This window comes from Helianthus annuus, chromosome 5, assembly GCF_002127325.2.
Source record: "Helianthus annuus cultivar XRQ/B chromosome 5, HanXRQr2.0-SUNRISE, whole genome shotgun sequence".
In the NCBI taxonomy this organism is placed as follows: Eukaryota; Viridiplantae; Streptophyta; class Magnoliopsida; order Asterales; family Asteraceae; genus Helianthus; species Helianthus annuus.
The window spans coordinates 4,829,288-4,840,979 of NC_035437.2; positions in this window are offsets into that span (position 1 = coordinate 4,829,288).

Below are 11,692 nucleotides of genomic sequence, written 5' to 3' on the forward strand. Positions count from 1 at the left end.
CCACCAATTATCATAATTCGATTTCGATTGGGTTCGATTGAGTTTCGGTTTCGATTCGATTGATTACCACACATAACATAAAGTAAACACGCACAAGTAACACACATAAGGCACGCACACACGTATAATAACACCAAAGTTCGCACAATTCGAGTTTCGAGCTTGATTATGATTCGATTATCCTGATTATTGATTGATTGACTTTATTGCATTGTTACTTCCTACTATTCAAAGTCGCTATAGCGTTTCGTATTGATGAACATTCGATTACTTTGATTATATACAACACTTACTCCACATAATACAGCTAAAGAAAACACGAATTAGACTAATTACAGTCAAAGTAGTCAACCTTGACTTTGACTTTGACTTTTGAAAACACGAGGTGTTACAGCCTCCCCTTGTTTAGGGAATTTCGTCCTGAAATTAGGCTGAAAGCCGCACAACACCGTGAATCACGTTTGTTACTTTCTCTCTCTCTCTAGACTTTCATTTGAATAACTGCGGGTACTTCGCCTTCATGTCGCTTTCGAGTTCCCAAGTGAACTCCGCGCCTCGTTTGCCTTCCCATCGGACTTTCACGATAGGTATGCGCGAGCGCCTGAGTTGCTTGGTTTGGAGATCCATGATTTCGACAGGCTTCTCCACAAAATGTAGCATTTCGTTGATTTGAAGGTCGTCGAGAGGTACAATCAGATCATGGTCAGCTAGGCATTTTCGGAGGTTTGATACATGGAAAGTCGGATGGACGTTACTAAGTTCATCCGGTAGTTCGAGTCTGTAGGCGACTTTTCCGATCCTTTCCAGAATCTTGAAAGGTCCAACATATCGAGGCGCTAGTTTCCCTTTCTTGCCGAATCTGACCACACCCTTCCAAGGTGATACCTTAAGGAGTACGTAGTCGTCAACGTCAAATTCAAGGGGCTTGCGTCTTCTATCGGCGTAACTTTTCTGTCTATTTCGAGCTTTCAACAAGTTGTCTCGGATTTGGAGAATTTTGTCAGTCGTTTCTTGAAGTAACTCGGGACCGGTTAGTTGCGAGTGACCGATCTCGTGCCATACAATCGGCGATCGACATCTCTTTCCATATAAAGCCTCGAATGGTGCCATTTGAATGCTGGCATGATAAGTGTTGTTGTACGAGAATTCGACTAACGGCAGGTATTTGTTCCAACTACCACCGAAGTCTATGACACACGCACGGAGCATGTCTTCAAGAGTACGGATCGTTCTTTCAGTATGTCTGTCGGTTTGAGGATGGAATGCGGTACTTAAGTTAAGCGTCGTACCAAAAGCTGCTTGAAAAGTTTCCCACAATCGCGAAGTAAGCCGAGCATCACGGTCAGAGATGATGTCGCGAGGCGTACCATGATTACAAATGATCTCGTCGGTGTAGATTCAGGCTAATCGTTCTACCTTGTAGTCTTCCCGTATTGGTAAAAAGTGGGCTGATTTGGTCAGACGATCAACTATAACCCAAATGCTGTCGTGACCTGATGGCGTGGGCGGAAGTTTGGTTATGAAATCCATAGCTATACTCTCCCACTTCCATATAGGGATTGGTGGTTGTTCGAGTTAGCCAGAAGGTCTTTGGTGTTCAACCTTAACTCTTACACAAGTCAGGCAACTTCCAACATAGAGAGCGATATCCTGTTTCATGCCCGGCCACCAGTACTTATAGCGAAGGTCCTGGTACATTTTATCGGCACCGGGATGAATAGAATATTGGGATTTGTGGGCTTCATCCATTAGGATCTTTCGCAAATCGGTCCTCTTAGGGATCCAAATTCGGTCTAGATAATAGAAATCCCATTCGATTTGCTTACAAGCTGAGCTCCATCGTGATAGATTCTCTCTTTCTTCAAAGTGCGTTCATTAAAACAAGCATGTTGGGCTTCGCGGATGAGGGTTTTGAGGTCATGCTGGCCTTGGGTATTGCGAATACTAAGCAGATAACTCTGTCTGCTGAGCGCGTCGGCAACAACATTTGCCTTGCCTGGGTGATAACGAATCTAGCAGTCGTAATCGTTAAGAAGTTCAACCTATCGGCGTTGACGCACATTGAGTTCTTTCTGATGAAAGATGTGTTGTAAACTCCTGTGATTGGTAAAGATCGTACACTTGGTACCATACAGGTAGTGTCGCCAAATCTTCAATGCAAAGACAACCGCGCCTAGCTCGAGATCATGGGTTGTATAGTTCTTCTCGTGGATTTTGAGCTAACGAGATGCGTAAGCTATAACCTTGTCCCGCTGCATGAGAACACAACCAAGACCAAGGTTGGAAGCATCACAATAGACAATGAAGTCGTTATTCCCGTCGGGCAACGTGAGGACAGGAGCATCGCAAAGCATATGCTTGAGGGTTTGAAAGGCAGACTCTTGTTCAGTCCCCCAAACATAAGGCTTATCTTTATGAGTAAGAGCGGTAAGCGGCACAGCGATTTTAGAATATCCTTCGATAAATCATCGATAATAGCCCGCTAGTCCGAGAAAAGAACGAACTTCAGATGGGTTCTTTGGCGTAATCCAACTCTTAACTGCTTCAATCTTCGCGGGGTTGACATGAATACCTTGACTATTAACAATGTGACCCAGAAACTGAACCTCCTCCAGCCAGAATTCGCACTTGGAGAACTTGGCATAGAGTTGATTCCCCTGGAGTAGCTCGAGAACCAAATGTAGATGTTGCGCGTGTTCGGCTTTCGACTTGGAATAGATCAAGACATCATCGATGAACACGATGACGAAATAGTCTAGAAATGGCTTACACACGCGATTCATCAGATCCATGAAAACCGCGGGTGCGTTGGTTAAACCGAAAGGCATAACAACGAACTCATAGTGGCCGTATCGAGTGCGAAAAGCGGTTTTAGGTATATCTTCCTCTTGAATCCGCAATTGATGATAGCCTGAACGTAGATCGATCTTCGAGAAACACGTAGCACCTTGCAGCTGATCAAACAAGTCATCGATTCGAGGCAGGGGATAGCGGTTCTTGATGGTTAACTTATTCAGTTCCCGATAGTCGATGCACATCCTGAACGACCCATCCTTCTTTTTAATGAAAAGGACTGGTGCGCCCCAAGGAGAGGTGCTCGGGCGAATAAAGCCTTTTTCAAGCAATTCCTGGAGTTGGTTCGAAAGTTCCCGCATTTCGGATGGCGCGAGTCGATAAGGGGCTTTGGCAACAGGGTTAGCTCCAGGGATGAGGTCAATACGAAAGTCGATATCACGACTTGGCGGTAGTCCATGGAGATCATTAGGGAACACCTGAGGAAATTCACGGACCACTGGGACGTCTTTGACTTCGGCCTTCTTTTTCTTTTCCTTCTCCGCTACTACAATGTTGGCCAAGAAAGCTCTGTATTCCTTGCGGAGATACTTGCTAGCTTGGATACATGACATGAGCTTGAGACCTTTCGAAGCACTTTCATCGTACACACATAGCAGATCACCATTCGCGAGAGAGAATCGAATTAGTTTATCAAAGCACACAACTTCAGCATGGTTTTCGCGAAGAAAGCCCATGCCTACTATGACGTCGAAGCTTCCGAGTTGCATTGGAATAAGGTCGATTGGGAAGATGTGATTGTTGAGTTCGAAAGTACAATCACGGAGAACAAAGTTAACAGCGACAGTTCTTCCAGTAGCGACTTCGACTTCGAATGACGAGGGGAGATGAGAGCGCTTACGACTAAGGAGCTTCTCGAATTCAAATGACACAAAGCAGTTATCGGCTCCAGTATCAAACAAACATGATGCATAAATACCATTCACAAGGAACGTACCATTAACCACATTGTTGTCAGCCTAGGCTTGTCGAGCATTGATGTTGAAGGTTTGGGCGCGTGCTGCTTGTTGTTGCTGCTGAGGCTGTTGCTGCTGTTGTTGGGGCTCTTGCTTCACCACCCTATTCGGGCACATGTTTGCAAAGTGGTTAGGATCACCACATGCAAAGCAGACTCGAGCGTTGACCGCGGGCGCTTGAGCTGCGTGTTGGCCTTGGGGGGCTGGGAGTAGAGCTTGCTGAGCATTGGCAGGAGTTGCGGTGTTACGGGGACCATAGCGAAAATTTGCAGTGAAATGACCGTACAGATTGCAATGAGCGCAGAAACGACAGGCGAGTCCCACCGGATGATGATATGAGCATGTCGGGCAGAGCGGGTGGGGACCTGTGTATGCACGCTTTGCTGGCGGCGCATTGGTCACTGGTGCTGGTCGGTGATGCAACTGCTGCTGAGCCGGAACGGCTTGCAGAGGAGCAGCAGTGGTTGTGACAGCACAGTTCTTGTTACTGGAGCTGCTGTTGTTGTGCTTCTTCCTTCGACGTGATGACTTGGATGGTTGAGCAGAGGCGGTGTCGGTGGTTAGTGCAGTGGTAGCTTGATGCAAAGACTTGGAGGGCTTATCCCAAACACCAGACTTTACCCGCTTGTCGTTGATCTCGGCAGCAAGCAAGTAAGTCTCCTCAATTGATGATGTCTTGGCGGCGTGAACAAAGTCGGCAACACAATCGGGTAGAGCTCGAATGTACTTCTTGATGGCCATGTCTGGCGTCTTGACTTGATCGGGACAGATTATGCTGAGCTGCTTGAAGCGAGCAGTCAAGGAAGCGTTGTCTCCGTCCTTCTGCCTGATGTTCCAAAACTCGTCCTCCAGCTTTTGGCGTTCATGGGGAGGGCAGAATTCGTCCATCATAATGGCCTTCAACTCTTCCCAAGTCAGCTCATAAGCTGCATCACTCCCGCGTTTGTTTCGTTCGGCCGTCCACCAGTCTAGAGCTCGGGACTGGAAGACGCCGGTCGCATTTAGGGTATGGAGATTTTCTGGACAGCCGCTTTGGCGCAGAGTGACTTCGACCGAATCAAACCATTGGAACATAGCGGTAGGGCCATCTTCCCCGGTAAATTCTTTTGGTCCGCATGCCTTGAACTGTTTGAAGCTGAAAATAGTCTTAGTGGCATCTTTAGGAGCTTCGGTTCTCGACTCCTCAGACGATTTGCTGACGTTCTCATACACCTCACTCACAGCTTTTGCCACTTGCTTGGCGATGATAGCAGCAAGACGCTTGTCTCTCTTTTCTTGGCAGGTAAGAGGGGTTCGGTGTCCAGATGACGACATGGTCTGCAACAGACATCATCGTAGGTCTCGGACACAATAAATCGAATCTCACCTCACACGCCTACTACTCACTAAAGCTCAGGAACACGATAAAGCATGAATCACATAAACACATAGGCACCAAAATCACATAGTCAAAGAAGCACATAAGCATGTAGGGCACAGAATCACCGAAGCATTTAAGCACGTACGCATTTAATCACAGATGCAGTCAGAATACAGAAACCTATCATTCAGAGTTCGCGTGTCGTTTGTATATATTGGTCGTGTATAGCATATCGAGTAGTATAGTATAATCGTATATATTAGTGAGTGGGTTCAAGCTCCGTTTCTACCAGTTTGAAGGTATTGAGTGTAAAAGAGTTGAAAGAAAGTTGGAAAATCCATCTTTCAATCCTTCACACCATGTAAATGTTTAGATCTATGATAGATCTTTGTTTGTTTATGTGGAAATCGGCTAGATCCAAGTGATTCTTGGTGGATTGAGGCCAAAACATGAAGTTCTTCAAGAACACCATGATGACATCATCTTAGAACACTTAGATCTTGATGATTTCACGGTTAGAAATCAAGATTCGAAAGATAGAAAGGTGTAGGAGTGTGCATAGATCAAGAAAGTACAAGATTTAGGTTGAAATCTTACCGGGATTGAGAGAAATCTGAGAAAAAGTGAAGAACACGAGCTGGTCGGTCAGAGAGTTTCCAAAAGTGGAAAGAATGACAATGACAGGGGTATTTATAGGCTTCCAAAAGAGGAAAGGGGCTGGCCGATCGGCCAGGCATCCCGATCAGATAGCCTGTCCGATCGGACAGCAGTCCGATCGGCTGGGCTGTTCGATCGGCTAAGAGCCTGATCGTTCAGCTGCCTATTTCGAACGTTCGGTGTGACAATCTCTGATATTTCGATTTCGATTGAAGACGATACGAACACGATAGAGTTTCTTACTCAAATTACTTTTATTCCCAACTACTATATCTAACATACAAGCATCTATATCCCATACTAACTTTTCTCCACCAATTATCATAATTCGATTTCGATTGAGTTCGATTGAGTTTCGGTTTCGATTCGATTGATTACCACACATAACATAAAGTAAACACGCATAAGTAACACACATAAGGCACACACACACGTATAATAACACCAAAGTTCGCACAATTCGAGTTTCGAGCTTGATCATGATTCGATTATACTGATTATTGATTGATTGACTTTATCGCATTGTTACTTCCTACTATTCAAAGTCGCATAACGTTTCACATTGATGAACATTTGATTACTTTGATTATATACAACACTTACTCCACATAATACAGCTAAAGAAAACACGAATTAGACTAATTACAGTCAAAGTAGTCAACCTTGACTTTGACTTTGACTTTTGAAAACACGGGGTGTTACATGGGTGGTTATCAGTTTTAAAATTCCATCACTCACAACATCCAATCAAGTTCCGCCATGGCATCAACCATTATTCCATCACTCATAACCTTTTTTAGTGGAAATGGCAATGTTTTAAAAACCGGTTTTTAAATCAAACCGGATTAGGCTAAAAAAATGGTTCAACCGGTTGAACCAGGTTGTATCGAGTGGTTCAACCGGGTTAACTAGCTAACTCTATAATTTCATAAATTACAACATCAACTCAAAAGCTAATCCAAAAATGCATGATTACATATTAAATATTGATCCAAAAGTAAATACATAATAAAAAATAATCCAAAAGATAATCGAAAATCATTCAATTTTCCAGCAAGCTCTTTTAAATGAAAGTGTACGATATGTTTAAGACATTTGAGTGTTGAATACATCAAGTTCATGATCACATAAAAGATGAAATTCACAATTATCTCCATCCTCATTAACTAGAGGATAACTATTTTCGTTTCATACAATATTAAATAAGAACTTTTAGTTACGAATAATCATAATATATAAAAATTACGTAAGATAAGTAACATATATAATAAAAATAAGTAACAACCCAAACTAAAATAACCCTGGGCCGGTACCGGTATTACGTTTCAAACCGGTATACCGGATTTTACCGTCGGTATAAACCTTATGCCGTTTCATTTATTTACTGGGGTGTTTCATACCAGATTTACACGTGGAAACGGTAATACCGGTATAACCTGCCGGTATTTACCGGTATTTAAAACATTGGGAGATGGTCATCACTTGTACAAATTCTATCACTCACAACCTTTTTTATTTTTTATTTTCTTAAATTATAAATTAACAATAAAACACTAAAATTATAAATTATAAATTTCATTTAAATTAAAACATACTAGTTCAATATTTTTAGACTACAATAAAAACACATACATAAAGAAACTCTACTCCTCGTCAGAATTAGGAAATTCCAAACCTAAAGAACCTACTAGTTCGATTAAATCGTATCTCAACCGAAAGTGAGTTTCTTCATCACCCAACTGTTGTTGAATATTTCGGGAACGTGAACTTGTGTAAGAGGATCCGGCACCCAATCGGGAGATATTGCACGTCCGTCTTCTTTGATTAACATATTGTGCAATATGATACATGCATATACTATGCTATGTATTAATTTCTTATTCATCGCACGAACCGGTCGACTTAGGATGCCCCATCTACCCTTTAAAACACCAAAAGCCCTCTCAACATCTTTTCTTGCCGATTCTTGCAACTTTTTGAACGCTTTTTCTTTAGGCACGACAGGAAACGAAGGAGCTTTCACAAAAACAGACCATGATAGGTATATACCATCCACAAGAAGAAAGCCTCGTCTGTAATGTCATCCATTAACATAGAATGGATAGAAGGATGTGGTACCATCCGTTACGGTTTGGAACAACGGCGACGTGTGCAAAACATTGATGTCGCTGTTCGAACCTGGAACACCAAAATATGAATGCCAAAACCATAAATCATTCGACGCCACCGCTTCAAGTATGATGGTTGGTCTTTTTACGGCACCCCTAACATACGCCCCTCGCAACTCTATTGGACAATTTCTGTAACGCCCAGCGTCCCTAAACCTTAGGTTATTGTCAGATTTAGTCCCTGAACTTTATCTAATTGGCAAGTCTAGCCCTCGTACTATATAATGTGTGACATTTTGATAACTTGGTAAACCTATATACTTGGAATGTCTAAATCTATGCTTGGAATGTCTAAATCTATGCTTGGAATGCCTAAATCTATATGCTTGGAATGTCTAAATCCGTGTTCAGAATGTCTAAATCTATTTGGTGCTTGACTCTTTAGACTCGTGAAACTTGAGTCTTGGTTGAACGAGAGACTAGAGTCTTGTCAATCTATTAATCTTGAAAACTCTTGGTGTTTATGTGTACTCTAGTTATCTATTGCCAAACAATATGTAACGCTTAATCTAACTCGCAAAGTGAATCAAAGACGGGAATGCAGAAAGGATGGATTGACCGAGTGGCAATCCGATCGGATGACCACCCGATCAGATAGCCACCCGATCAGATGACCACCCGATCGGATGGTCACTCTATCGGACCACCATCCAATCTGTGCACACCATCCCTCTTCACACACTCTGACACTATAAATAGGCCTGTCACATCACCATTCTCACTGATGTGACAGCCTTACTCGAGCAGACGCACGCACACTACTGTTCCTCATTTTCTTGGCGATTCCGGTATGTTTTACACTAGATCCTTGTACTTCCTTGATCTACACTTCATTCTCCACGTGTTTCACCTTTGAAATCACACTTTTCTCCGTCAAATCCCCGAGATTTGAGCTCTTGAAGGTGATGTCATCATGGTGGTTTGTACAAACTGTTGAATGATCTCATTTATGCCAAGATCTAGCTCAGATCTAAGGAATTTCATACGTTTTTACATTAAATCTAAGCTAAATCTAGACGTTTCATATAAAACTTAAGTTATCTTCATCTTTTCTTCAAACTTTTACCTTATACGGGGGAATCCGGCTCGGAACGGGCTGTAGCCTTGATGATTAGTCTAGAGCCTGCTTAGAGATGGATTTCTATCGAAAAATGATGGCCGGAGTACGGATTCTGACATTAACACTATTGTAGACAGTTAACTGGTCGAGCTAGGGGTGGTTCCCATCCGATCAGAACGACTATGTGCCGATGAGTCTACCGTTGTCTCAATACGTGCCCTGCTGACATCACTAATCCAGAAACTTAGAAATTTTACAAAAAGGTGAACGGAACAAGGATCGCTCGATCGAATGGCAACCCGATCGGATAGCCACCCGATCGGACAACCACTCGATCAGGAGACACTTGTCCTTTAGCCTTGAAACCTTTCAACACTTAGAACTTTTTCCAGAAAACTTGGAACTTGGGAATCTCAATCAAGTGGCAACCCGATCGGATAGCCATCCGATCGGACAACCTTCTGATCCCTCCTCGCTTTGTGAAATTTGAATTGAGTGGCAACCCGATCGGATAGCCATCCGATCGGGCAGCCGCCCGTCCCTCGCACACTTGGCACTCGATCGACTGGCAATCCGATCAGATAGCCATCCGATCGGACAGCCATCCGATCCAGTGGTTGTCCCGACACTTTGCGTAATCTCGTTATTCTGCCCGACTCTTATCTGTTGTAATCTAATCAGGTTAATCCTCTAAGAGCTCCTTTTGATCCAATAACAGTCTATACTGTTAAGCAATCACTATGAGTATACTCGATCCCCATTTACTTTAAAACTTTGGGGTGTAACATGTATTCTATATAAACTACGAAACTTGTGATTTTGCAAGCTAAACTCTATCCTACGTGTATGTGAAAACTGGTGCATTCTAGTATTCTATTTTGTGCTATGTGACGTTTAATCCAGGGTGTGTAGTTCCGCCTTAACAATAGTAGCGCTATAGGGGGTGCACCTCTCCCATTATTCTCAGGGGGTATTGTTAGGAGGTATCTAGTTTACCTTGAGTCTTGGGTAAACACTAAAGCATCAGGATACTTGGGCTATCACTGCATGGACTGCGACACTAGCACGGCTGAAACTATTTTTATTACCTACATTGTGGATATGAGTTGTTTTAATCTATTATTCTAGTATCAAACTTGTATACTCGCCAATACTTTTGTATTGATATTTTAATACATGTTGCAGGCTGATAGGTTGCTATGGGAACACATGGAAATCAAGCTATGACGATGCTTAGAAACGTCACGTAGTTAATAAGACTTGAAACAATATTTGATATTTATGTAATTTGGTACTTGATATGCTGGATATTCGTTTTAGACTATTATGCATGAAATCTATTTAAATTCTATTGAAATATCTAGTGTTATGTAACTTCATGAGCAATCTGAACGCTTAGTGCTCGCACCCCGATGTTTCCGCCATTGGTTGGGGTGTGACAATTTCTCCACTCGATATGTCTACAATCGATGCTACCGAGCATCCCAGGAAAATGCCATCTAGACTCATGTACGGCGTAAATACGTGAGATGTCGTGTCTCGTCGGTTTACGTAAAAACTCTTTACCATACAATTTAACGACCGCGTTACAAAAAATGCAGACATTCACGCGAAGTTCTGTCCAACATAGCTAGGTATTCATCAAATTGATCGGAAAGGTTACCTGTCGCTAGTTGGCGAATGGCGGGCGTGCATTTTTGTATCAGCGTGAAACTTGGTTTGCCCCTTGCGTCATAACTTTCTTAAAACCATTATTCGGTTGCTTCGATGTCTCCAACAATCTTTATAAATAATTCTTTTGGTAAACGAAACCGATCTCTAAACGTTTCGGCATTGTAGACCGGGATCTCCACAAAATAATCGTTCATTAACACTTCATTGGCATGTACCCAATCACGATCCACCATTTTCTTCTTTGGGTGGTTTGAACTTCCTTCACGATCCACCATTTTCTTCTTTGGGTGCTTTGAACTTCCTTCAAGATCGTTGTACACCGACACAAAATATTTAAGCGTCTCATTGTTAGAAGACGACTGGGTATCGCTATCGCTGTCCATCGGAAACGTCGAATCCGTAGGAAAATCCATTTGTGAAATGGTATAAAAATTGTAGATTGTGTGATATGTGTTTGTGTTTTGGTGTGGGTGAAATGGTTAAAAATTGTAAGGTATATATAGATTGTTTATAGGTTTTTTTTTCTTTTATTAAATTAACTGTAAAAAAACGGTCAAAAAGGTGTGCAGCGTTCGGATTTCAATTTGTACAACACGTCAAATTTATGACGCCAACTCTCTTCCACGCGTGAACAATCTTGGCCGGCGGTGGTTTGTAAATTTTGACGCGTGAACTTTGTGTTTTACGGGGAAATGTATCCCCACCCCGAGTCCCCTAAGTGAATACGTTATAAGCATAATTGTAATAACATTAGTTATAACAAATCATATTGAATGTGTAATCACATAATGGTTTATGTTGAATGTGTAATCACGTAATGAGTATTCAAAATCACGTAGTCATGTGCTTGGTATTCAAAATCACGTAATGAACTAACGGGTATTCAAAATCACCTCTGAATGTCCTTTAGCAACCGCTCTTTCCAAATACAATAGTCTAGATTCGACGTTAACTAGTGTGAAAT